Genomic DNA, 27,246 nt, shown 5'->3' with positions numbered 1-27,246 from the left:
CCTCCTTAGATGAGGAGGGGAAGAAGTAAAGGAAAGAACAACTCATGGGTTGAGATAAGGATGATTTAATTAAAGGAAAAAAAATAATTATAAAGGAAAGATTATTATTAATTAAACAATTTAACTAAACAATTTAACTAAACAATTAACAATTTAACTAAAGGGGAAAAAAGGAAAGGGGAAAAGGGAGGGAGAAAGGGAAAACTAAAGAAAACAAGTAAAGGCTATGTGGAAGTGCAGAGGAAAGAAATTACTCTCTACTTCCCACAAATGAGCGATGCTTGACCACGTCCTTGAAGCAGGGCCTCAACGCATGTAGCCGGTGTTCGGGAGGAGGACAGACGTTTCCACAACGAGAGCCCACCCCTCCCTTCTTCCTCCTTTTTCCACCTTGTATTGCTGAGTGTGACATCACATGGTATGGAATATCCCTTTGGTTGGTTTAGGTCAGCTGCCCTGGTGATGTTTCTTTTCTCACATCTTTGCCCACCCCCAGGGGAATTAGGGAGAGTCCTGATGCTGTGCCAGCACTGCTCAGCAGCAGACACAGCACTGGTGTGGTACCATTGCTGTTTTAGCTACGAGTGCAGAGCACAGCACTGTATGAGCTGCTGCAGGGAAAGTTAACATCCCAGCCTGACCCAGTACATGGTGCCTGATGTAATCCTCTGTGATGTTTGCGATTCTGGCTCAGCACATGGGCACCGGATGAGGCAGAGCATACTGCAGGTGGGTGAGGAGGATTTCGGACCTCGAGACAAAAGGCAAATGTTTGTAGTAGGAGGTGGTGAACCTGGGGCTGGATTTCTGGCTTGGGCAAGTGAGACCTGTGATAAAAAAGTGGGAAAAGTGGGGAGGATGAGTGTGGGGTCCCGTTTTACATAGGTAGGTTCTTACGGCTCCAGAGACTGGGGCTGGAGCTTCTGCTGCCTCAGGTACAACCTCTAGGCCAATCTATTTCCCCGGCAGGTAGGTAGCCAGACCTGGATCAGTGTTTATGTTGACTGAAAACAACATCAGAGAAAAGTACAATCTCTTTACATGCTGTACTATCCAAGTAGAGTTCTTTTCAAAATTACAGGAAAAGAGGAAAGAAAAAAAGGAGAAACAAGTTGCCAACAGAGTACTGGCATCAGTGAAATGCTTTATGGAAATACAGACATGCTACCCACCCATTGCTAAGGTTACCAGCTTACTATCCTGTTGTCTTCACACAGAAGCTGGCAGTAGAAGCTGGGTTTTGTGAAAGAAGGGAATAATGCTTTCAGATATTTTTAAATCATCTCATCATTCTCATCTTTGTTCTTGAAACCTTCTTTATAATTTAAGCTAATTACAAAATAGAGAGTGACAACCATACAAATCATGGATAAATAAGGGTCCTGGACAGTTAAGGGAACTTCATAAATAAGGTCCATATCCCTCTGTATGGTTTCGTAAAAAGCTTTTCTCTGCATCTCTATATGCCAGTACTATTCAAACTAATGTGGGCATGTTATCTCTGTTCTCTTCAGTTATCTTCAGATCAAATGTGGACTGAATTTCTTATAGGTGAAAACACTGTTTTAGCAAATAAATGGAGAGACGAATAGTCTTTTTATATCTAAAACCATGAATATTATTCTATCCTAAAATATACTGCCACAAATACTTTAATTCTTCAAAACAGAATCTAGACTAAGCTTTTCACTAGCTTTATTGGCTCTTAAGATTCATCTTTAAAAATTACGCCAATAAATTTAGAAATGCATTAGATGCAGTTACCATAATTAGATTTTACAACATTTGGAATGCTTTGTCAAAAGACTTTTGAGGATCAAAGACATTTATAAAAGCTCTATTTCAAGTGTAATCCAATCTTAATAATGAAAATGATAACAACTGAGAAATGAGGAGGTAGAGAATATAGATGAGCATAAAAGGAAACAGATTGGGGTCTTTCTCAACATACTTTTCCAGGTTTTTAATAAGTTAAAAACTTCTCGTCAATGCCTATGCTTTTGTTACTTTGAGTCACATTGTGATCCATGCAGAATGCAAGCTACGTTCTGGTGCCATGAATCATTGATGTCTATTATAAAATTATAGTCATATTAGCTCACATTTTACTATGACCCTTTATACCAGAAAACAAATAAGACACCCCCTTAGAAGACAGGTGTGTTACCTGCTGTCTTTGCTAACCCAAGAGACTGACAGTTCTGCAGCAAGAAGTAGTAGCTGCATGACCCTCAGAAAATGTATGGAATATTGCAGCCGTAAGTAGACAGGGGTGTCTTTGCAATTTCAAAAGTCTTGCTTGCACCTGGCCTTTTAACTATCCTTCTGCTGCATTGGCCATGCTGCAGGTGTAGGAGAAATAGAAGAGTACACTCTTTTACAGTTCTGAATACCAGAAAGACTGACTGTTCCATCGCAGGGCACAGGGAGTGCTTTCCCGGAATTCTCAAAGGAGACTTGCCTGCAGGCATCTAATCTGCAGAGGAGCAAAGTGATAGAGATAGCAATAATATTTGATAGCATCTTACCACTAACTTGTTCATCTTAGTGTTCTGCTTTTCATGTTTGGCTCTGCTACAGAGCTCTGAAATGTTTAACTGCCTTATACCTAAAAGCATCCAGCCTGGTGTTAAGTGTCATAAATGCAATACAAATTGTAAATAATCAATGTATATCTCAAAATGTAAATATTGGATTGCACCTTGCTTAGCATTATGGGAAGCAAATGTCATTAATTTTCTATACAGCTAACCTAAGACACTGCTTTACCTCAGTGATTCACATCAGCACTTCCAAAGGCAGAAAATTCGACACAGTGATCTGCAGCATGTGAGACACTTCCATGTATTTCTGAGCTCAGCAGCCACCACTGTCCCAGAATGCCCCCTCATCTTCTCCTTCTCGGGGATTAATGTAATGCATTTAACCGTTTTCTCCTAGCATACTCATGCAGTCCTATGCCTTTTCTTAGCAAAGTTTGTTATTAGTCCTGGTGGTTTTTATTTACTTACCAATAAGTGGTATAACTGAGATCATAGGATAACAGAAACACTTAAACTGGAAGCAATTCTGGGGTCTTCTGATTCAAGCACAGTTCCAAGCAAGATTATTCAAGGCCAGTTCAGGTTCCTCAATGCCTTGAGGTCTGAACACCTCTAAGGGTGCTGATTCCACAACCTCCTTGAGAAACCTCTTCCACTAATTAAATGTTTTTATGGTGAAGAATTTTTTCATACATCCGTTCAGAATTTTCCTTGTAAGTGCTGCTTCTTGACTTTTCTCTGTTGTGCTTGTGAGAAGTCATGCTTCTCATTCTCTACAATTCCCCTTTAGGTGATAAAACAATGGATCATTCATGCAGAGAGAAAAATAAAGACAAGGAGACTATTGATAAAAGAAGTAACTGTGAGCATCTTTAGTCCTGATTTCACAGGTAAGAGTTGTTCTGCTCGAGTTTTTGCTTAGGGAAAAAAATAATAATAATAATAATAATGCAAACAATTATTAAAATAACATGTTTCTTTCTCTTTTTCATTAATCACTTGTCTTCCTGTACATGTAATCTTTGTGCAGATCTATCAGATCTCTCATCAAATCTCTCTTCCAGATTCATTGCTGCACTAAGCTCTATCAAATAGCAAGCTGGTAAGATTAATTCTTGTGCTTTGAATTCTGATAATATTTTCTCAAGGGAAAAAAATAATTCAGATTCTTTTTTTTTTTCCTCTTTTCTCTTGGATAAGCTGAAAACATAGTCTGATCGCACATGCTAAGACTGAGAATTATGAGCTGGGATTTGGAGATAGCACTACATTGTATTAGAATATTTTCTGCCTGATGAGAGGTCAGAATAAGAAACTACTGTTGAATCAAAAGGAAGCATCTCCTTAGGAAGAGAAAAAAGGAAAAAAGAAGAGGGAGATTTTAAAAAAAAAAAAGAGAGAGAGAGAGAGAGAGAAAGGAAGTTCCCTTCAGTTATAATTCAGCCTCCTTGGGGATTTTTTTCACTTTCTTTATCTTACAGCTTGAGGAATATACAGTTGCCTCCAGATGAGAAGGTGAAGATAGCCTTCAGTGGAATAAAAAGAGGTATTTAATGAACTCTGCTGATGATATCCTTGGTAATAGAACAATGGATTACAATCATATGCCTTACTTGCTTTGTATTCACAGGAGCTCCACTTACTAGTAGAATTTAATGTTCTACTAGTAGAAAATTAGGTTATCCATCCTGAAAGCACTTTCTAAGTCATAGGAAGAGTAAAACAGACAGACAGGCAAAGTAGCAAAAGTGTTTTGCTCTTGCATTGCTTTTGTTGTTGTTTTCTTTGTTTGTTTGTTTTTATAAAGGAGTTATACACAATACTCAGTTTAGATGCCAAACACTGAAATGCTCTCTCTATGAACTGATGCATGATACCACCTCCCCACAAGGTCTTGGAGCTATTCTCCTTCAGTATGCAAAAGGATGAAAAGTGTCATGGGGGAGTGGTATGACAGCGCATATGTTTCTCACTCAAGTTACCTACAGCATCATTCCTCCAATGTACAGTGTAACAATTCCATATCACAAGAGGCATTCTACTCCTCAAAGCCTTAAACGACATGCCCTTTCAAAGTCTGCCACATAAACAGTATGATTTATGTATTTCATAAAGGACCTGCTAACTCTCTTCCTATTCATTCTGTTGCACAGTTGTTCTGCACCAGAAGGGGTGCAGGATTCTTTCTGGATCTCAGTAAGAAAGGCACAGCAACAAATGGAGTAAAAAAACTGCAATAACAACAACAATGACAATAATAATTATTATTATTATATTATATTATTATGCAAGAGAAAGAGGAAGAAAAATACAGAGACTGAGTAAATAAAACATCCCTTCAGAAGCTGGGTACCCTGCTCTTGTGCAGTGTTGGCTGGGCCCAAGATACATAGCCACAGCACCCTGTGCAGATCCCATTTGTGGTGAGGTTCACTCTCACGCAGTACCATTAACTCCTTTTACCTAAAGTAGAAAACAAAACTAGGCATCTTGTTTCAACAGTTCTCTTTCTTAATGATCTCCAGAACATGGCTAGGTAAATGTATAGGACCTGTGTCCTATATATCATATAGTACATATATCCTTATAGGTGCTTATCCAGAGCCTTCCATTGCATATCCAGAGCCATCCATTTCCCTGTTCAGTTATATACTTAGGGTTATGCAGCAATTGTTCATGTGAACGTAGGGATTTCTCGAGTGCAGTCCCCAGTACGGCTGTCAGGGCTTGCTCAAGGTCACTGACTCCTCAAACACAATATCTTCCACAAGACTGCCAGTGCAACAGTATTTCTTTTTTTCTTCCATTGGGGAGCTAAGACAGAAAGGTACAAAAGAAGAGATTGTGATAGGATGACAGTATGTCACAACTGGTGTATCTTTCCACTCTGGAAAGTCTAATGGTGCCTACGGTTCTCAACTTTTATCATTCTTTGTCTGTCAAAAACCACCTGTGAAATGATTGCTGATTTAAATAGAAGATAACGCCAGCTGTTGATACTAGTACTTTCATCATCTAAATGTGACATCACTAAAGTTTCATCACTAAAGTGACAAACCGATATGCAAGAGATCTACTTATGATGGACTCTGTGAGAGCTGCGCATTTTTATGCATAAAACAGAAGAAAGGTGTATAAATGTCATAGAATGAAATGTTATGTGTAGAGTAAAGCAGACAATGTTAAGTACAAATGTTAATATTTTCTGGAAAAAAATCCCCTTTATTCTCTTAAATATTCAACATATTGCACTAGATGTATCTGCCTTACAGATAAAACAGGACAGTATAATAACAGAGGCAGTATAACTGCCAGAGTTTGAAGGTGTGGTGTGATCAAGACAGGAGGTCATGTGAGACCCACATCAATCTCCTGGATGAGGAAATTAAATGCTAATTAGTAAGCTTGGTATGCAGCTTTGCCCCTTCTGTGGTTGTGAAAGGATGCTTTGCAAACTACAAGATGAAGTTACTGGGAGGTGAAAATGCATTTATATTGCTCTATTCTTGGATTCCTTAACTGAGACTGTATTGCCTGACTTACTTGTTTATTATTATTATTTATTTGCAACTGTACCAAGTGCTTGCACTTCAGATGAGATCAATAATGCAGCTTCTCAGAACCTGTGAGGGCTTCCTTCCCCTCAGGGGTGCTGTGAAGATACAATAGCAATATCTCATGCATGTTCATAATATTGTGACGAGTTCCAGACAAAAGCTTGTATGGGAAATATTTTTTTTTTCTTCTGAATTATTTCTGAATGGTGTATAGTAAACAAGTTCTCATTGAAAAATAAGGGAGGATAAAAACAAACAAAAAACAGGACACTGAAGAGGCGTTTGCTTAGATTGTCTCCAGTTGGTCTATACACTGAAAGAGGTAGGATGACTACAGGAAATATATAATGAATTTCTAAGGCTCTCATTGGACCGGTTCAACTTCAGGGTCCAAACTCTCAATATTTTCTCTTCCTAAGCCATAATTTGTGTAGTATTAGTGATTATATGTCATACAAATTCCTAATTCCATGCAATTCTGCATAAATATTTCCTGTCTAAACTTCCTCTGATGTGAACTGGGCTCTTGCAATTTTAAAGATGTGTTCTGTTGCCATTAGGAGACAGAAATGCATAAAAAAATTCTCCTCTAACTTTGCTGCTGACCTGCAGGCAATCAATATGAACATCTCTCTTGTCCTTTGTTTTTCATGAGGAGGTGCTGGTTTTGTATGATCTCAATAAGAAGTTACTCAGACTCTGAAAGTATTCCTCCTTGGAGCTAACACTACTTAAAAATAAATACATAGATAGATAAATAAAAAATAGTATACATTACCTTAGTCTCTTCAGATGCTTGGAAGCACAATTTATGCAGCACTCAATGGGCTTCTCTGATCAGGACACTGCATGCCACACAGATCCCATGCATGGAGAAATTACCCAACATTCTGGTATTTTGAACTTTTACAGGATTATGCAAAAATATATATATATTTTGTTTTGTAAAAGGAAGTTCATATGAAAACTTCTTGCTGTACTTCTAGATAAAGGCAAGGACAACAGGTAGCATAATTGCCAGTATCAGGCCAGAACTGGCTGCAGGCAGAATCCACATAAACCACAGTGAAAAGCAGAAAGCAGTAGAAGATACTTCCATGAAATCATGCAGAGGAAAAACACTATCCAAATAAATGATGAAATGGCTTGACATTGGTATGTTTGATGTTGCCTAAGATCAAGTTAAATATAATAAAACCTTTACATGAAAAATTTCTTGGTAGTTTCAAAAAGTCTCAGGGTCCTGCAGGTACCGATAGTCCTTAGCAGCACTCATCAGCTTCAGCTGTAGCCTCCACCCACCCCTTCTGCTCATGGACCCAAGCCCATTTCAACTCAGTCCTGGGCTGTAAGTTTTTTCCTGACCCCCAAGGGTCAGGGAAAAGTTAAATATGAAAACCATATTAGGTCTCAAAAATGACTCACCGCCATGTCCTGTTTGGTTCATTAATGTGTTCCTTAATGCAAAATATTCATCCTCAAGAGATGTATTGGTCAGATCAGTACTTCTTATAGTAGTCAAGAAGTTCTAGATTAGAATTTTGAAGATCACCAGAGGTCAGGGAGGAAGGTGCTTTTACTTTTGTGACTTTGAAAGAGATTTTGAATACCATATGAAACTGCACTTTATGAAACTGGAGTGTACTTTAAGCTTAGAAAAGGATCCAGTGCATGCTTTGATATTATTCAATCACATTTTTTGTGCCTCGTTCCTTATAGAATCTAATTAGTTAAAATAAGTGGATGGGCATCTCATTTACTTAAATATATATAAGTAGTTATTCTATGTAATTTTCACAATTCATAACAGCTGCAAATCTAGTTAGCAGGCGGTCTGTACTTCAGTCTACACAGGATATGTATTTCTTTCACTCTTTGACAGGTAACTTTGCTCTTATTAGATGGCTCAGATGGTGGACTGTTAAGATTTACTGCTCCTTGCAGAAACCTGGCAGTAATAACCACAGAAAGCAAAACAGACAACTTCCATTGCCTGTACCTGAAATATTTTCTTCTTTATGCAATTCATGTGAATTCTTTGTTATAAAAAATAGGTTATTTAGACAGAGGAAGAAAATTATCATGTTATTCTATTATCATAATCTTCTGTTTTTAGAAGAAAAAATAATTGAAAAAAAAATCATATTTTTTTCTAAATAAAACAAGGTGGTTTCTATCTGTGCAATCTGTGAAGGCATTATTCAGAGTCATAGGATTCTTTAATGTGAACTGTACATTGGGACATAATTTCTCAGTTTAGGATGACATATCCTTCTTTTTGAAGTAAAAATAGCAGCTGATAATATTTATCTAACATTTATGTAATATTTATTTACATTTTCTTCCAACTTTCTTTGGCCAATACCACAGAAAATTCTTAAGTAGGGCTGTGACTACTATGTGATGACATCTACAAAGCACAGAAAAAAGTTAATGGATACCTTCAGTTCACAGGATCCCATTCAAAGAATTATAGAATACTTTGGGACAGAAGGGACCTAAGAAGCACATCTAGTCCAGTCTCATCCTCTAAACAGGACTAGTTTGCATGTCATATCAGGCTGGGTCTCATCACTTTCGAGAAAGCTCTTCAGAAAGCTCTCAGGGACTGCAGAGGGGAGAGTAAGCAGCCACTGTGAGCCAGAATGAAATCCTGTGGTATTGTGTAAAGGACGAAGCACCCAGCTGCCAGTGAGGAAATGCTTTGTGCAGAAAATCACTTTATCTCTCAGTCTGGAACCTCAAGGGAGTCTTACAAAACACTGTACACAGATGCACCTGGGAATTAAATGTGTAGCACTAGGACATCAAAACCCTTGGATTCAATAGAGACACTTGTTATGGCATGTTATAGCCTTTCTATCCCCACCTCCAACTTTTTTGTGCTCCACAGAGTACAAAAACTCTCTCTCCATCTCCCCCTTTCCCTCCAGCACTAATATCCTACCTACTCTGAAGACTCTAGATACTTTTCCTTTCAAGGTTAGCCTGACAAGTAGCTAGCTTCAGAGCAAGTGTTCTGAACTCACAGTCATATCTGAAGTCTGCTGCTCCTGGAGAAGGAATTGCCTGCTCAAAGTTCATCTATTTTTTCCTTATTATACCACTTCCTCTAGGAAGATATTACTACCTATAGGCTTTATCTTGATGATATTTCTAGAATATTAAATTTATAACGAAATGCAATATTTTGTGGGTTTTTTTGTTTGTTGTTTTTTGTTTGTTTGTTTAGCATCCACATGGGATGCAGCTGGAATGTCAGAACTCCAGTTTTGAACAATGCTCTGATATTTTCCAAATTTGGTTATGGCAGGCAGTAGCCCAGTGCAGCAGATGATTTTAGGCAATAATCCCAGATCATGCCAACTTAGTCTGCCCCTGAACCTCTAAAATACTTCCAGCTGCCTTGTGTACATATGTAAAAGTCATTAGCTAGTTTAAAACTTTGGCCACACAGGAATATTAAGCAAGTACTCAAAATCTGAACCCAGACTCTCAAGTACCCAGAATATTAACCTTCGGTATAATAACTCCTTAATTATCTTTCTTTCCCATGAAAATCTGTTGGATAACAAGTGCAGGTATCTTGTTTTTCACAGACAGTGAATTGAAGTGGTAAATAATACTCATTTGATACACTAAAAGGCACAAATTTGACTTCTTGCAGTTCACTTGTTTTATGGCTTACAAGTAAAAATTGAAATAGTGTATTTTCACTTCTGTTAATTCTATTTACTTAAAACATCAGGTGAGATTTTTCAGTGATATTCTGACACAAGAAAGGAAAATAAGGAAACAACATACAGTGGTATTATTATTTTTGATATGCATTTTCCTTATGCACAAAGAAATAGCATGTGGTTTTAATATGAATCTTAATGAATCTAATTTAAAAAGAAAAGAAATATGGATACCTTAGCTGTATTTATGATGACCAGGCAATATGGCAAATCTATGGTACAATTAATAGCTGCTTTATTTACTGAAGGTTACCATAAGCCCAAAACTGAATGTCGATGTATAAATATGTATGGGAATTGTTGTGGTAACCCTCCTTTTTCTGAATATATGCAAACAAACTACGTTAATAAAGAACACAGCTTTCAATTACTCATAAGATGTTTAGAGGAACTCTAAGGATTTTATGACAATCAACAAGTAAGAAAACAGGAAAATCAGAGTTACACTTAAAAGAATTCCAAAAATATTTCAGGATATGGTTCAAGTACCCACACTTCCTTGGCTGTCCTTTAGTGACTATTTAGTTATGACAAATGAACTGTAATTCTCAAGGAATCAAACATTTTTCAGTGGACTAGGGCAGCAGGATCTGGCTTTTCCCATGAGGCTTTTCACAAGTGGGAGAGAGTACTGTTGTAAGAAAGACAAGCCTGCTCACACTGCAACATTTGCAGAAAAAGAATAGCTCTGATATTACACAGCTCTGATAAAAAAAAAAAAATCAAGAAACTCAGCCAACATTTCCTTCTGATGATTGACATAGACCATGCAAACCATTTTTGGGATGATCCATTCTCCAGCTTCTTTGTCAGCATAGAGACAAGTGGAAATGGGATGCAGCTCCCTAAAAACTGGACATGTTTTCAAAGGTTTCTTTTCCCTTTATGTATACACAGAAACAGAACATATGAGACAAAGGATGATGACCCTACAGGTACTTTTCAAATAGCTCAGAGGTTGAAAGAAGTTATTGCACTTCTTGCATACCTTCTTTCAAAATAAATGTGAATGCAATAAACAGCCATAGCCCTATTTCAGGTTACACATTACTGCTACAAGTATCAGCAAGAAACAAAGTTATGTATAGCAGCAAACCAAATACCTTCCAGATTCATAGGAAACTGGCCAGGCAAACATAAATTTCCTACCATGGAATGAAACAAAATGAACAGTGATTAGGGAAGATAATATCAGTATAGGAAGTATTCGTGCACAAAACTTCCCTCATAATCTTATTTATTCATGTCCATTAAAATTATTATAAAATTTAGGTATTATAGGTTTTAATTTTAACAGTGACATCAGCAAGTTACACGTTGCTGTTAAGCATTCAGAAAGGCAGAAATTAAGGACAGCATCAAAGGAATATTCAAAGATCTATCTTCCTCTCTAGACAGAAGTTCAAGAATGATGCAAGTGTTTTCTAAGACTATTTGCTCACTTAAATTAACTTATTTATTCTACATATCCATGAAATGAAACGAGAATCATCCTGTGCCAAGGTACTTCTCTCATAAGTGAAACCAATATACAATCTTCACTTTACTGGCACTGAGAAACTAGAGTAGCGTTCATCTGTTTCCTTCTTGTTTCACTTATCAGCTTCAAATACCACATATCTTAAACAGGCAAGTTTGTTTGTGAATGGCATCTTTGTTCTTCTCCTGTAAAAATAATTTTACAGTTAAGTGCACTTTAAGACAATATTTAGACAACTAATAGTGTTGATAACATTGATAACAAAGAAAATTTTAAAGATCTACAGTCCTTGATCAAACTGCAGAAAAAGATTTCCCTGGAGTGGGATCAAACTAGTGTGGATTTAAGGGAACTAATTCCCCATTATTCTGTTTCTCCTAAGTCACCTGTTGCCCAAACAGAACCACAATGACTGCCTCCCCAGTCACAGCTTGTAGCAGCTCATGTCAGGCATAGAAACAACAGTGAATATTATAAATATTAAATATTAACATGTCTTGAATTTCCACCATACGAAAGATCTAATGATCAGAAAGTTTTTCTTTCCTGAGGTGCCTTGTGGATGCAAAAGGAAAAGGAAAAGGAAAAGGAAAAGGAAAAGGAAAAGGAAAAGGAAAAGGAAAAGGACACAAAATGTTAGGAGAGAGAGGTGGACGGGATATACCTTGACTTTAGGTGTTTCCTCCCACAGAAGTTTAATTTGAAAACTGCGAATGTGTAACTGGATAAGCAGTCTCTTAAGTGGGCTTAACATAGTCAGGACCAACGTGCTCAAGAGGCAGTGATCCACGTCCAACTGGAAGTCACCTTCCAGAAGCCAGGCTAAGCGTGTACCCGCAACAGGCCACACACAGGTACACGTGTGTACACCTCACACCTGCATATACATGTCTGGATGCACAGATCTACTCAGACACACACACCCAGCACACACACAAACACAGACAGCACCAACGGCCTCATCCTGTTTCTCTCTCTGGTTGAGCAGGACAGAGGTAAGAATACAGGTAAGAATATATATATACACAGGGATGTATGTAGAATATACATCTTGTACATATACAAGAATATACGTATAGCACGGATGACTCCAGAAGCTGGGCTCACCAGTAGCTGCCTCTGGATCCCAGTGTCTCTGTTAGCTGTCACCTGAAAATAGATGACCCCAAGGCTGAAGCTGTGCTCCAGGTGCTGGTACAGACACCCTCACTCACACATGTACCTCCACCACACACCCCAAAAATGTGTCTCAAGGAGACCCCAGGACCCCACAGTCTCTCTGGCAGTTGGCCTGGACTCCTTGCTTCATCCAGAAGCCAGATCCTCCAGTTATCCCACTCACAGACACACAGGCACACACAGCTTCCAGGCAGCGTCACCTACACACCAGCTAGTCCAGCCTGATCTTCACTAGTTGTCACACACTCACTCGCACACCCACACAGCTTTCTGGCCCCAGGCATTGCACGCAGCTCCCAGACCCACGGTGCCCCAGGAAGGAGCATGGGACAGGCCCATGGCAGCCAGCATCAGCCAGGAATCCAGATCATCCGGCTAGTTTGTGTTGATGAGGCAGGTCTGAGGTTGAACCACAAAGTCAGTCCACAAGTCAGGGTCAGGTTTGGTGAGGGTAAACAGACCAAAAGGGGGTTCAGGTCAATGGGTGGAGTGGAAATATGTCACAGGTGAGGCTGGTAAGGATCAGTAAGATCAGTGCCCTCATGGTTCTGAAAGGAGGCTAAACCGGAAGGCACCAGAGGTGCCTTCCAAACAGCATTTCTGTGGTTCTTCAGAAGCATAGCAACTATGATGCATGGTTTCTTGGGGACAGCAGCCATATAGCTTCAGTCAGCATTCTTCCAAACTATATTGCTGGAGTCATGGACCAAGTCAGAAAACCAAATTTCTCTTACCTTTCTTTCCATCCACCAAGGCACATGAAGAAGTGTAAAGAACCTGCCTAATATGATTTTGATGAAGAAAATCCGATTATGTAAATGGTGAGTGCTTGCTAATGCAATCAACAATTCAAAATACGCATGATTTAATGAGTAAACCCAGCAAAAGGTTCTTAATTATGCTTTTGTGCATATGCTCATCTTCAACTTTCTGTATTCCCATAGTCTCTGCAGTGTATTTTCTGTCCTAATGTGTGTATTCTTTTGTATTCCCTCTTGACTTTACCATGAACCAAGGGCATTTCATCATCCAATAGGGAAAAAAGAAACACACCCCCCCCCCCCTCGCCTCAAATGGCAACTAGGGAAAAAAAAAAAGAATTACCTAGTAAACCATAGGAGGAAATACACGTTGGTTTTGGTTTCAGAGTAAAAATTGTATGCACAAAGGAACAAAGGAAAAATAAATAACTCCAAGTGATTAACTACTCAAAACTATTGTGAGAGAGAAGGGAATGCAAATGAATGATGAGGATGTGAAAGCAAGATCTGCAGTGGTGCATGAAAGAACTTATGCAATGAGGAGCAAAAAGATAGGCAATTTTAGAGCTATGTGAAAAGAAAGGTATAAATGAGATATATCAATGAAATCCATTGTACTGCAGAAAGGAAAACATACAAGGAAAAGCAGGAAAAAAAATAATGAAATACAAAAGAAAAAAAAATCTGAGAATTTACAGAATGAAAGGTGATGTACAAAAATGAACACATATGTAAAAGCGAAAAGCAAAACCTTTAAAAGTCATAGGTGAGTAGGAAAAGGCACAATGAAATGAGGAAATCATAATGAAAGTCAGTTATGGAAGAAGATGAGGAAGAAGTATGAGAAATGCAAAACATATCACAGACTAATGTGTAATAAAGAAAAATGGGTAATCAGGAGGAAATGCATATAGATAGATTAATGCAGACAGAGAGAGAAAGAGAGAAAGAGAAAGAGAAAGAGAAAGAGAAAGAGAAAGAGAAAGAGAAAGAGAAAGCAAAATAGCCTGGGAAAAAGAGTATTTAAAATAAGGTAGGAGAAAAAAAAGAAATGAAATAAGAGATAAAAATGAAAAGTGAGATGTGCAATTTAAGAACTAATCAGTTATAAAAAAAAAAATGTGAAGTAAGAACATATTTAGCAACAGAAAAACCTGAAAAAATATAATTAGATGATGGACAAATAGATGATGATGTGAGAAAAGATCACATCCAGTAGATATGAGGCTGCTCAAAAACACAAGCAAGTATCCAAAAGTTGAAAAATGCAACATTAACAAAATGTGAGTATGTGTAAAATGGCTGATTTTATGTGTAATGATACTTTAAAGACAAGATGTAAATAATGGAGTTGCATAATGAAATGTAGAAGAGCCATAAGCATTAAAAAGGGAGATGCAAAATCTGAAATGTGTAGTTATACATCTAAGGAGGTTGTGCATAAGTGGAAAAATAGAACCAGGTGATCCATGCTAAGATGAAAATTTCTAAGTCAAATTTAAACTTGGAAAGAGACAAAAAGGAAAATTCACTCTGAAAGGTGAAATTCATAAGGAAATGCAAAACTAAAAATCTGTGAGAGAGAAGAGAAGAGAAGAGAAGAGAAGAGAAGAGAAGAGAAGAGAAGAGAAGAGAAGAGAAGAGAAGAGAAGAGAAGAGAAGAGAAGAGAAGAGAAGAGAAGAGAAGAGAAGAGAAGAGAAGAGAAGAGAAGAGAAGAGAAGAGAAGAGAAGAGAAGAGAAGAGAAGAGGACAAAATCAGAAATGTGTCATGAAATACAGAAATCATTAGAAATAAATCAAGCTGCATAATCACTTGCATTGAGTAAAATGCAGAAATAGCTCTAAAAAATCGGAAAAAGATGCAAAATCTGAAGAGGAAATGTGTGAGGATTTGCAGATAGGAAAATGTATGATAAGAAGCCATTCCCCCAAACGTTGCAAAAATTACAAAAAGGGAAGTTTGTTATGCATTCTGTAAATGAAAACTTAGTATGAGATACAGAAATGAAATTTGCAATGAGATGAACTCATTTAAATGAGTAATGAGATACAAAAGAATACGTTTATTGAGGTGAAAAAGAAAGACAGTTTACTCAGGTGTAAATAAATGATTTTAAAAATCATATGCTAGCAGGGAAATATGAAATATATAAGATGTAAGAAGTTAATTGAAGAACGTGAGAAAAGGAAAATGCACAGAGAAATATGAAACCTCTTGTTCAGAATGCTGTGCATAATCTGTAATGGGCAACAAAAAGGAAATTGAGTAATAAGCAATGATACATGAAATTCCTAATTAGATCCAAAAGTACATAATGAGACATTGAATCAAAACCAAGCAGTGAAATAAAAATGAACACGCACAGCAAAAACCAAAACTGGAAACTGGAAATGAGATGTAAAAAAGGTCTCATATTGAGATGCAAAATCAAAAAAGTGGGTAATGAGATGTGAAAAGGGAAACTCATAATAGGATTTGACATCAGAAATGCATAATAAGTTGAAAATTCGTAATAAGTGATGAAGTACAAAATCTGAATGAGTAATGATAGGCAAAACCAGAACTGCACCTTAAGATCAAAGAGGCAAAATGAAATAAGATGCAAAGCTAAATAGTGAATCATGTAATGCAATAGGGAAAATGCATAATGAATTATGAAAGATTAAATGCATGATGAAATGCAAAAGGGAAAATCCATAATAAGTTGTGAAAAATCTGTTTTTTAAGGGAAGTAAACCCCCCAGTGTATGGTGTAATATGAACACTGAAATCCACAGTGAGGGTCTGCAAGATGAGTAATGAGATGTGAAATCAGAAATATAATGATTTGTGTGTGATAATGATCATTCATAATGACAAGCAAAAACAAGAATTGAAATGCTAATGCAGCATGACATGTGAAATGCCAAAGGAGATACAACAGCTGAAATGCATAATAGAATATGGAAAGAGAAATTTATAATGAAGTGTGAAAGAGAAAACGTACCAACACAGGAAATGTTCATAATGAAACAAGCATGGCAAAATATGTTGACCTACAAGTACTGAAGCACATAAAGCAGTGTGAATAAGGAACAGTACAGGTGTTAGACTGAAGTATGTGTGAGGTTCTGAGCAGGAATTTTACTCCAATATTTGAATGATAGGTTTAATTAGAAAGTCACTAATTGTTGTGGGCTTGTTTTACCTTTTTTCTTTGTTTGTTAGGGTTTGTCCTGCTTACATCCTGTCAAATACGGGAAGGATCTGAACCTCTGTTCACACATGAGCTCTTGATACTCAGTGATATCATATCATAATGTGCCAGCTGCATTTTGTATGGCATCATCTCTTATCATGTCACAGCAATTGACTCCACTGGCAGATTACGTAGGAGAAGCAGCATTGGGGAATTCTGCCTCAGGCATGTCAAGGCCACCAAGCAGCTTATTAATTGCAGAACAGCTTCAGCCTTACGGCATTTGTGCCCAGGCCCACCAGCAGAAACATGGATGAGTTTGTTAGGTGCAGGTTACCTAAAGAGAATTAGACAGCAGCTACACAGTGATTTTGTACAAGTTAACAACATATGTAAACAATGGGTTTAAGTGCTTAAAGAGAGGCTATTGCACTACATTTTCACTACCTCCTGCTTTATTCATGCTGAGCAGTATAGGTAAAGCCAAATCCCCCATGCACCAACAGCACATTTGGCCTTAAGGCACTGCTTCAAGCCTTGAGAGGGTGCTCTGCTGAAATGAGCAGTCTGCTTGGCCCTGACATTCCCTTCCAGGGTGCCTCCAGCCCACGGGCTGTCACCTTTCACCTGTGAGTGCTAAATGCTAATGCGGCCCTCTTCTCCAGTATGTACCCCAAAGGCGATGTGACATCTGCACCATGGCCCCGGGATATTTCTGTCCCACAGGTAGCTCATTTTTTCAAAACTCCATGGCACAGGTAGGATGCAGGTACTGCTCATACAGGAGGTCCACCCCCAAAACAGAGGGTGCCTACAGACAAGAAAACCTTTGAATCACAGAGAGGAGTAAGACTTGGACCATATGAGACTCATGCTAGAGAGGAGACCTATACAACCATAGGCAGGTTGGGAGTGCGTTTCACCTTGACAATGGTGATCAGAAAGCTCTCTGGAATAACCTTGGGATGCAGAAGCAGTAACGCCAGATGGCCCACACAAGGCCATCTTACCTCTAAGCCAAGTACTTCACATGCTGGTCACACACACCAGAAACACAGTGTAGCACAGGCCAAGTCACTGCTGGCCTCAGGAGAAGACACTGCTCAGAATATGTGCCGCCTTCCCTCTGTTGCCTGTCATCTCTGCCACAGGCCATGGAAATGCTACTGCTCAGAAAAGATCTGGTATCACTGTTCTTTCTATTTTGGGTAGCTTTTTGGAGAAAGGGTCTGAAACTCTTCCAGGGCTAATGTAGAAGAGGGCAGTGCTGTCACTGTCCTCACTTTGCAAAATCTCTCTGTTCATTGTAAAAATACCATAGTATGCCATAGTGTAAACCATCTGAGGCCTCAATTCTGACTGTACAAGGGATCACCCTGGCATCCTGATAGTGCTAGAGCAGGGTCACACCTGCCGGGCAGAGAGAACTGCAAAGCCCTCACATAGTACCTAGAGTATTTAGTATCCGGCACTGACAAGAAGGGTTCCATCATCTTTGCCCACCAAGATATAGGCAGCAGTTAGATCATCCATCAACCTCATCTTGATCAGAGTCCCCCAGCATCATGTGTTTCCTCAAGTCATATGTTGCAAGTCTTTGGTCACCCATATCTCTAACTGTTGTCTTATGCAGCTATCTGTGTTATTGTATAGTAAATGCTATGCCTAGGGTTACTGAAGGGGCTGGAAATAAATAGCACACCTTTCTTCTTTGTCATCGCTTGAGAGGACAGTATAACTGAGGTCGTTGTTCATTGTATCCACAACATATAACAGTAAAATGGCCTTTCCAGTCCTGTCTTGGCCCCTCTTCCAAAGCCAGCTATGTCTCAGCTCCAGTCAAAAACAGGATAAGAAGCTTGCCTTCTTGAAATCGTGGCTGAGGAAAGATAGCTACCACCACCAAGTGTGCGTGAGCACCCTGATCTTATATGGCATTTCCCTCTAGAGGTGCCTTGTGCCTCTAGGTCAGGACAGTATTCAGTCTTGGTTTGGAGGCTAACATGAAAGAGGAATGCAAAGTGGCCTTCTTGGCAGAGATTTGCAATGATTGCAGTCAAGTGTTTCGGCACAAGTTGTTCAGGAGTTTCTCTGGTGGGGAATGGCCAGAGGGTTTTCTAATAGGGAGAAGCTTGTACCTTCTGTTTTACTCCAGATGCTTCTTTTCTCAATGCCCACAAAAGCACAATCTGACCTCTGATTTCTTGAAAAGGTCAACACTGGATTTGAAATGTCCAAGCCCTTTCATCTTAGACCTGTCTTACAGAGAGGAGAAACTCCTCATAGAAATCTGACTGTTAGCTAAGCTTCAGAGAAAACTCTAGCTGACTGCAAGAAAATTAGGATTTCACCAATAACTCTGCTTCAGAAACTCTGATCCTTCCAGCATAATAACCTGTAAAATTTGGTCTGACAGGAGGCAAAACTCTTAATGGCATTAAGCTTATTAGGCTCATTCAAAAGCAAAAGTAATACTGTGATTAGTGTATAGTGTATGCATTAAGACCGTAATGAAGAATACAATCTGTTGCCAGAAGCAGCTGGTAACTTGTCTCATGCTGTAGAGTCATTCCAAATTATTCACTGAACGGCAGAACACTTTAAAATATGCTGCTATCATTTTGGGTGAGAAACTACACAGAAATAAAGATTCTGATAGTAAAGATAATAAGATAACAGCTAAACAGTATATAGATACTGAATGCACATATAGATTCCCTTATCTTCCACTGCATTTTTCCCTCCTATATACCATGCACCCTTCATTTATACTATCTAGTAAGAAACTATTAAAACCATGCTCAGGCAGCCAAAGAAAATGCTCACAAATTATTTTAAATAAATAAGCATTCAGCAGAACTCAACTTTAATGGTGCAAGAAGCATTTTTTTCAAAGCTAAAGAGCAACATGAGGATTGTATATCTTTGATACAAAATATGCCATACAGTTTGTTGGTGTTCCATTTCATAAAAATGTTGAATAAGTTGTACTTTTTGAGAAACCAAAATATTGCAAAATAGTTTACATGTTAATTAAGTTAAGGCAAATACAAATATGTCATCTTTATGCATTCTGTGGGTACATGCTATTTCTGCTATAAATAAAACAGGCCCAAATCCTGAAAAGACACATGCACATCTCAACTAAACCTACAAAAATTTTAAGGGGCTGTTACCATAAGCTTCATCTGCAATTCATCTACAGCTTGCCATTTTGTTCTTCCTCTGTAAGATACTTATAGAGCCATAGAATCACAGAATGGTTTGGGTTGGAAGGGACCTTAAAGATCACCCAGTTCCAACCCCCCTACCATGGGCCAGGACACCTCCCACCAGACCAGGTTGCCCAAAGCCCCATCCAGCCTGGCCTTGAGCACTTCCAGGGATGGGGCATCCACAGCTTCTCTGGGCAACCTGTTCCAGTGCCTCACCACCCTATCATGAATAACTTCCTCCTTATATCTAATCTAAAACAGCCCTCTTTTAGTTTAAAACCTTCACCTATTGTCCTGTCTCTCTACTCCCTTCTAAAGAGTCCCTCCCCATCTTTCTTGTAGGCATCTTTTAAATATTGGAAGACTGCTGTAAGGTCTCCCTGGAGCTGTCTCTAGGCTCAATAACCCCAACTTTCTCAGCCTTTCTTAACAGAAGAGGTTCTCCACCTCTTCTGTCTTTCTCCTCCAGGATGTTGCTTGAGTGATACATTGCAATATTACAGTCAGCCGAAAGCCGATCAGAAAGCTGCACATGGGTTAGAAGAAGATTTAAAGAAATCTGGAGTCTTTGGTTGGGTATTCCTTACTGAAACGTGAAATTTGCTCTTACCTTCTTTTATCATGTTACCGTAACTCAAGGATGTGGATGAGAGGAGTCTGGTGTTAAGCAGCTCATTCTCTGATACGTAAATTAATACTGTTCCAAGTGAGCTTAGATTGCCTGATAAAGACCACTTTGAATCTGATTTAAAATGAGTATGAAGGGTTCTCTAGAGATCTCACTAAGCAGCACAAGTAAAAATTAGATTTTCCATTAGAACGCATGGCTCTCACATTGCACATTGAATGGATCCACGAACAGTTTATTGGAAGTGGGGGCAGGCAGACTTTTAAATTTTTCATGCTTATAAGTAAGTAACAAAGGGCATATTTAGCATGTATTTCAGATGGGCTAACATTTTTTGTTATAAATTTTGTTTTCTGCTAATTACAATGTTGTGAATCTTAAGCGGTTTGGGCTTGAGTTCTCTCATCTATGCGCTTGCTTCAATCGACTGTTATCTTTTTCAATTTTTAACTAATGCAATAGAGCCTTTTCTGTGACACGTACCAAAATACAATCTCGCCCATGCTGAAAATAATAAGATGGAAAAAGAAGAAGAAGAAAAAAAAGAAAACCCCCTTTTAAAATATTTCTTTTAAAAGCTTTAGTACTTCTGCAGATGAAGAAGTTAACTACGTATGTAACAGGGAGTCTTTTTTGGCTCTCAAGGCTTCCCAATTACATTCAACTAACACTGCTTTGGAAATGAGAAATCAAAAGTTCACATACACTTAAAAAGCTACAAAACTCTCTAAAGATGTGGCATTCACAGTATAGTCCATCCCTTCACCGTTTTACTTATCAAGCAAACAGCATGCACTCTGTGAGCCACAGAGCCGGTCTGAATATATCTCACTTCAGTGCTGGGCTGCAGGGACTTTTCCTGCTGATCCTCCTCCCATCTGACAAAAGAGAAAGTCTCTCTTTGAGTTTCCCGGTGCTTCCTCTGATGGCAAAGAGCATGGGGCAACAGAGGGAGAGGCAGACTCCTCCTCTGCTAGTCCTTCTTATAATGGGAGTCCTAGAAACTAGAAACGGAGAGAGGCGCAGAACATGTGTGTACATGTAGTGACAGAAGGGTCTTTGCATTTTTCTGCAACCATATGGCAATGCCACTAGCAAAACATATTTTTGTTTTGTTTTGGTTTTGTTTGGTTGCTTTTTTTTTTTTTTTTTTTGAAAGGCAAGTTCATATGCAAACATCCCTTTTAACAAAGAGACGGAGGACTGTGCTGTGGCTCCTCAGGCCCCAGCCAGCTGATGACTCATGCTTTAAGGAGGGCTAAATTCTTTTTAAGCATTTCCCACTAAATTCTAAGGCAAGAAGTCTAATTACTCTTTATGCTTTAGCGCACTTAGAAGAACAGCATGATTTGGAAATGGCTCTTTTCATAGAATGGCTTTGTAGAGCACATTTGAAAGTGACTGCTTCCCTAAATGCAAATGTATGAATTCCTCTAATTATATAACTGGGGGAAAAGAGGCTTTTTTTAGACTGCTAATATCTGAAGAAACTATGAAAGGACAGGACAGCTTCTCCCACCATTCCTTTTTAGTGTGTTTTCTATTCTAGTTCTAAATAGTAATAACCAGTGAGACTTCCAGCACTTTCTTTTTGCTATTTACTAATTATATGTCACTCTTAAAAACATTTATTTATTTATTTATTTATTTATTTTAATTTTAAGTTTCAGCTTGTCAATCCCAATTACACAACACTGTCACACTGAGGTCAGGGAGCTCCTAATCACCATCACATGGAGTTCAGAGAAGTAGAAGGAACGTGTCTGGGATTTCCTATTACAAGTCTTAACTTGTCTTTATCCTGGCAGGTAAGTAACATCCCTGTAGTAAGTACAACATCTGATTGCATGAAAAAGCAGTCATAGAAAGTGTATTTTTAGTATATTTTTAATGCAATTTCACAGCAGGAAAGTGGAAAAACAAGCATCCAAGCTGCATCTGAGCTCCTTTATAATGTGATTTAGAGGCTAAAACAGCTTCTCACCCTCACTGCTTAGAGGTGGGAGCATCCTCAGGATTGAATTCACACACACCTCTGCTAGGTTTTCCAGGGGTGGGGGGCAGGTTCCACTAAAACATCGATTTAGCATTTTCAAGGGGAAAGATTTAGCTGCATTCAGTCAGCCCCCACCTGTCTCACTGACCGTTCTGTTGACAGTATCAGGCAGAAAAAAATGGTCTGTCAGTCTTTGCTAGCTGCAGGAGCAGATAACTCAGACTCAATGAATACCCTGTACGTGCATGTCAGAAGGAGATGTATCTGTTCTTTCCATGATTTGTACTAGAGAGGAAGCCCTGGTCTCTTGGCCAGTTCCCAAGATGGCTGCAGTGGGAAGATCAGGTACAAGAGGGGCCTGAACAGCCCCTAAAGAAGCTCTCAGTCCTGTTCCTACTTCCTCATCTTCCAGCTGCTTCTCTTCCTACTGTCACATTCTCAACAGAACTATAAGCACTCATCAAGCTTTTCTCAGCTGGAAACCAAGTCTCTACAGGTCCCCCTGTTAACCTTCTCTTTATTCTGCTACTTCATTATGTTGTAAGCAATAGGACTGAAGGCAGGATAGTGAGAGGTTTGCTCTGCATCTCACCAGAGCTGTGCTTCCATGGTAGATGGGATAGGATTTGTTGTGAGGATTTCTCATCATATAAGAGGTCACCTGGTAAAGCAATTGGCTTGGATAGAAGAAAGTCATGTCTACACCACTGTGTATAGGCTCAGATATTTTTATTTTTTTTTCAGGACCACCCTGAGCTGACAGTGTAGCAGCACTGGGAGCACTGGGGAATACTGGTGAGTCCCAAAGGAGCTGTGGCAGGGGCAGTGCCGAGGCAGACGCAACTCCAGCCCCCCAGACCAGCACTGGTGTCATGGTTAGGTTCAGAGCAGAGTGGAAGGTCATCCAGAGACTGCTGTGACTCCACCAACTTCTACTTAGAAAAAAATATATATATAAAAAAAAAAAGACCTAGTGGCTTGGTAGGAAACTTTTTTTGTTCTACGTCAGCACCCTTCAACTGTTAAATTTTAATCTCAATACACAACTCAGTAGATGTGCCCATACTTACCAAGAAAGGTGTATTTATAACATGGATAGGTATACCCTGCCTTTTTGCATGCAGTAGGTTGAGAGATTATTGCTCTGACTCTGTATCCTGACTTTAGCTTATTTTTTCCTCTCCCTGCCAATTAACTGAACACAATATGCTATATTGCATGTTTCAATTCACAGTCCACTTTCAACTTGAACTGCTCATGCAGGTGGGTTTTTATTAGGGCATTAGAGGTACAGCCCATAATGTGTTCATTGCTCTCATTTTTTGCATTAGGTATGTGAGAATTAGTTTGGATGTGCCTACCCATATTTTCATTTGCTCCATATTGATCTCAGGGGAAAAGCACTGAACACTGTGGAAACAGAAGAACTCCATAGATTTATTCCCTGTTTTTATGTATAGCAAATTTTTGAAGCACCAGTGAAATATTTAAAAGAAATGTTTCAAACCTTGCCATTTCCTTTTTTTTTTTTTCCTTTTCATACTTCTTTTTTTAATGAGTTAGCTGTTCACTAGAGGAAAAACATCCATGGCAGCAGTCCACACATTTTATAGTATAGCATAGCTCATTAAGATGTGTAAAATAATTTTGCGTTTATGTGTGGTCTTTACCTAATGACTAAAATGTTTGGTATTGGTTCATTGCAACCCTTAAAACAAGACTTTGATTCTTTATTGCTATTCTGTCAATTACAACCATATGAACATGGTGAGTACAGATGTGAATTCTGAAGGACTCGCCTCTAAGAGAACATCCCCCTTTGGTGGCAGAGCGCTAGAATAGATAAGGCACTTAGAAACAGACCATTTCACTCTGATGAACTCTGATTTCAGTGATGATAGGAGCGTTAGCAGGTTGTAGCTGAATAGAGAGCATGCTTAGCATTGTAAGTGGAGGTTTGAAACCAGGTCTACAGAATTGCATGTGTTTTCAGATGAACAAGTAGAATGTTTGTTGCTAGAATAATCCTTTGGGCAGTAATTAAAATACTAATACTCTTTTGTGAACTCACATTGTTTTACTCACTTGGACTTACTTTGGTGTTCCAAATATCTATTTTAAAATTGTGCACAGATTTCCATGTAGCTGTAACAACATGTTCCTTAGGCTGATGACAATTTAGGGAAAAGCACTATTAGGACAGTAAAGGCATTGTATTAAAGGCTTTGTTCTCAAAATGATTTCTCTATTAAGAGAAGATTTAAATTAACATTTATAAATACAAAATAGGAGCAATTCAGTTCACAAATAACTTCACAAGCAGCTGAACTCCAAATATAGTCAGAAATGCTGAATATTTCAGAAATAATTACATGCCTATTTGAGAAAAAACACTAGATAATATCACTGTGATGAACTCTCCTTTTCTGAGGAATGGAAGAGAAACTCCCAACACATTTCCACAAGTAAACAGATTTCTTACTAACATTGGGGTAGTTTCTGTCCTATATATTCTTCAGAACCATCTACAATATTGTGTGGATTTGACACATAATCAACCCTTCTTGTTATAGGATCTTTAAGTCTCTAGGTGGGGTCAAACAGCTACAACTGCATTCTTGGAGCAATCAATGCTATCAGACAGCAGGTGCTCCATGCAGGTCTACACAGATAGAAGATACCACAGGGTACAGGTATACCACAGCCTTTCAGTTCTCCTTGTGGTAACTTCCTATTCTTTTCTTATTCATTTAAATGAGTGAAGATACTACTGGGGAACGGGGAGGTGGTAAAAAAAAAATATCTTAGTAAATAGACCGCCTTTGAGGAGAAAGATACAAAATCAGTTTAGTCAAAACTAAAATACTGAAAATCTAAACTAGTGTAAATCTACTGAAAGTCTTCACTGCCAAATACTGGAACTTGGCGTCTTGAGGTCTTAAAAACATTGTTCACACCAGGATGGCCTTAATACAGACAGTAAAAGAAATAAGATCTACCACTGACTGGTTCAGACACTAAGCTTGTTTTTCTTGCAGGGAAATTAAGGTGTACTGACCCACAGTTTCTTTCCCTCAGAAAAATAGGTTGCTCACTGGCCTATCTTAAACAACTCAAATTAATGCAGGCAGTAGATCCCAGCATGGCTCTAAAAACAAAGCCTTCAAAGTTCTGAATCATGAACCATATTAGCTAAAAAAGTGAGGCTGTCACAGCTCCATCTCCCCAGGTGCAGTAGTAGCTGGGCTGAGCATTTATTCCCTGGAGGTATACATTCATATACATACACATACATATACATATACGGCCCCAGACCTGCCTCCACTTATGGATCTTCCTGATCCTGACTGTGACCTACAAACTGAGGTCCTGTCTTGACTTTGGGCCTACCATATCAACATGAGCTTGCCTGATGATCTGGAGTTGTTGGAGTTGTTGGTTGGACCTGGCTTGTTAGCTTGTCTCTGCAGGAGATGATCACTGGACTGTCTTTGGGACTTACTTTCACCATCTTGCTTGCCTGCCTCTGATGGAGGGGCAGGCCCTGGCTCATTAGGTCCCTGACATGTTACCACAGTCAGCTCCCCAACCCCTGGGGAGCAACCAGCCATCACTGCTCCTCGACACTCTGGGTCATCTTACAGACTGAGGAGAGCTACTGCCTACAGGGGAATGGGTTTCATATGGGATGCTTGTTATGGGATATTTAAGGGAGAAGGTAAAGATGGGGAAAGGGGAGAAACAAGGTGTTTTGGGGAGAAACAAGTATGGGAAAATAGAAAGAAAGGGGATAAAATGTACCAGTCACATGTGATCAGGTTGCTGTTCAGTAAACTTGCCTGAGTGATAACTGAGCGTGATGACTGCAGTCTGTTCTGTCTTATTACAGCGTGTGTGCGTGTGTGTGTTTGTCACCATAGCAGCCTCCAATCTATAGGGTTGGGCCAGGACTGCCCCAGGACTCAAGGCGTGCTGGATTTAGTAGCCTTCTGAAAGCAAGGATGGCATGCCCAGAAAGCCTTGTTTTGATGGCTAGGTAACCGGCTCAGGAAATCTATTTCATTGCAGTTTTTGTGGAAACCTAGACTGTCCTTGGTGACGTGTATCCTTTTGTCTCCCCAGATCTAATACAAATAAATCAATCAATAAATAAGTGGCAGGCAAAAGAAAGTGGTGAGTAGGTACATTTTTCCATTTATTACTAGTAGAATTGATGGGACCAAAGATTCTGGGAAGTGTTGCGTATTTGCAAAGAAATTGTGCAAAGGCTTTGGGTTTTACAGTTTCAAGAGACAGAAGAGACAGTATTAATAGTGGAAAATCATCCATACAGACACTGCTTTTGACGTATTTTATTGAAGACAGAGGAAGCTATTAAGGGAAATAATTACATAAAAACTGCAGACAGATAATTGATATTGTTTGTGAGCTTGAAATTCTTGCTCTCTTTATCTGCATACCTGAAGCCAAAATCCTGATCTAAAGCACATTTCTGTTTCAATGAAAATGTCTTTGACCTATGTTGAGTCATTTTAAAAACAGAGAACTTCTGCACACACTGAATATTTTGTTTGTTTTTCACAGAGAGACCTAAGGGACACGTGAGCAATTTTTGTGCTGTAGCTACTACTGCAGCTTAAGACATTCAAATTAATAAAGTTTTGTATGGAATAGCCCCTGCTTGCTTTGATTTACCACTGGTATTTTATAGCAAGAAATACTTCCACTTCATCCAGGATGGACCTTAATCAGCCTTGTTTCTGCCATTCCAAAGACTCAGATAGCCAAGTAGAAAGTATTAAGTTGTAATTGCTGAAAGTAGGAGGTGAAATGTGACATTAACATGCCAACATTACCTTACTTCATAGCAACATAAACCCCTACATAGAAGACTACCACACGTCATATAAACAAACACACCCTACAATCCTTAACCCAGCAAAAATTACTACTGAAGATGATTGAGC

General features: G+C 38.8%; 1 long non-coding RNA gene across 5 annotated transcripts; it reads left to right on the top strand.

Annotated features, from left to right (window-relative positions):
• LOC310895023 lies at positions 1-27,246 on the top strand. Of its 5 annotated transcripts, XR_014580361.1 has the most exons (9): positions 1-729; positions 3,334-3,433; positions 3,608-3,645; positions 4,025-4,089; positions 13,254-13,320; positions 21,948-22,091; positions 23,024-23,074; positions 26,402-26,452; positions 26,864-27,246. It is a non-coding gene; the product is annotated as an uncharacterized lncRNA (long non-coding RNA). The 5 variants fall into 5 exon arrangements; XR_014580364.1 differs by lacking the exon at positions 3,608-3,645 and having other exon boundaries at positions 3-729; XR_014580362.1 differs by lacking the exons at positions 3,608-3,645; positions 13,254-13,320 and having other exon boundaries at positions 2-729.

The sequence above is a fragment of the Anser anser genome (genome assembly GCF_964211835.1).
Source record: "Anser anser genome assembly, chromosome: 2".
Classification (NCBI taxonomy): Eukaryota; Metazoa; Chordata; class Aves; order Anseriformes; family Anatidae; genus Anser; species Anser anser.
Note: the sequence above shows the minus strand (reverse complement) of the source record. Positions and strands in the feature narration are given on the sequence as shown.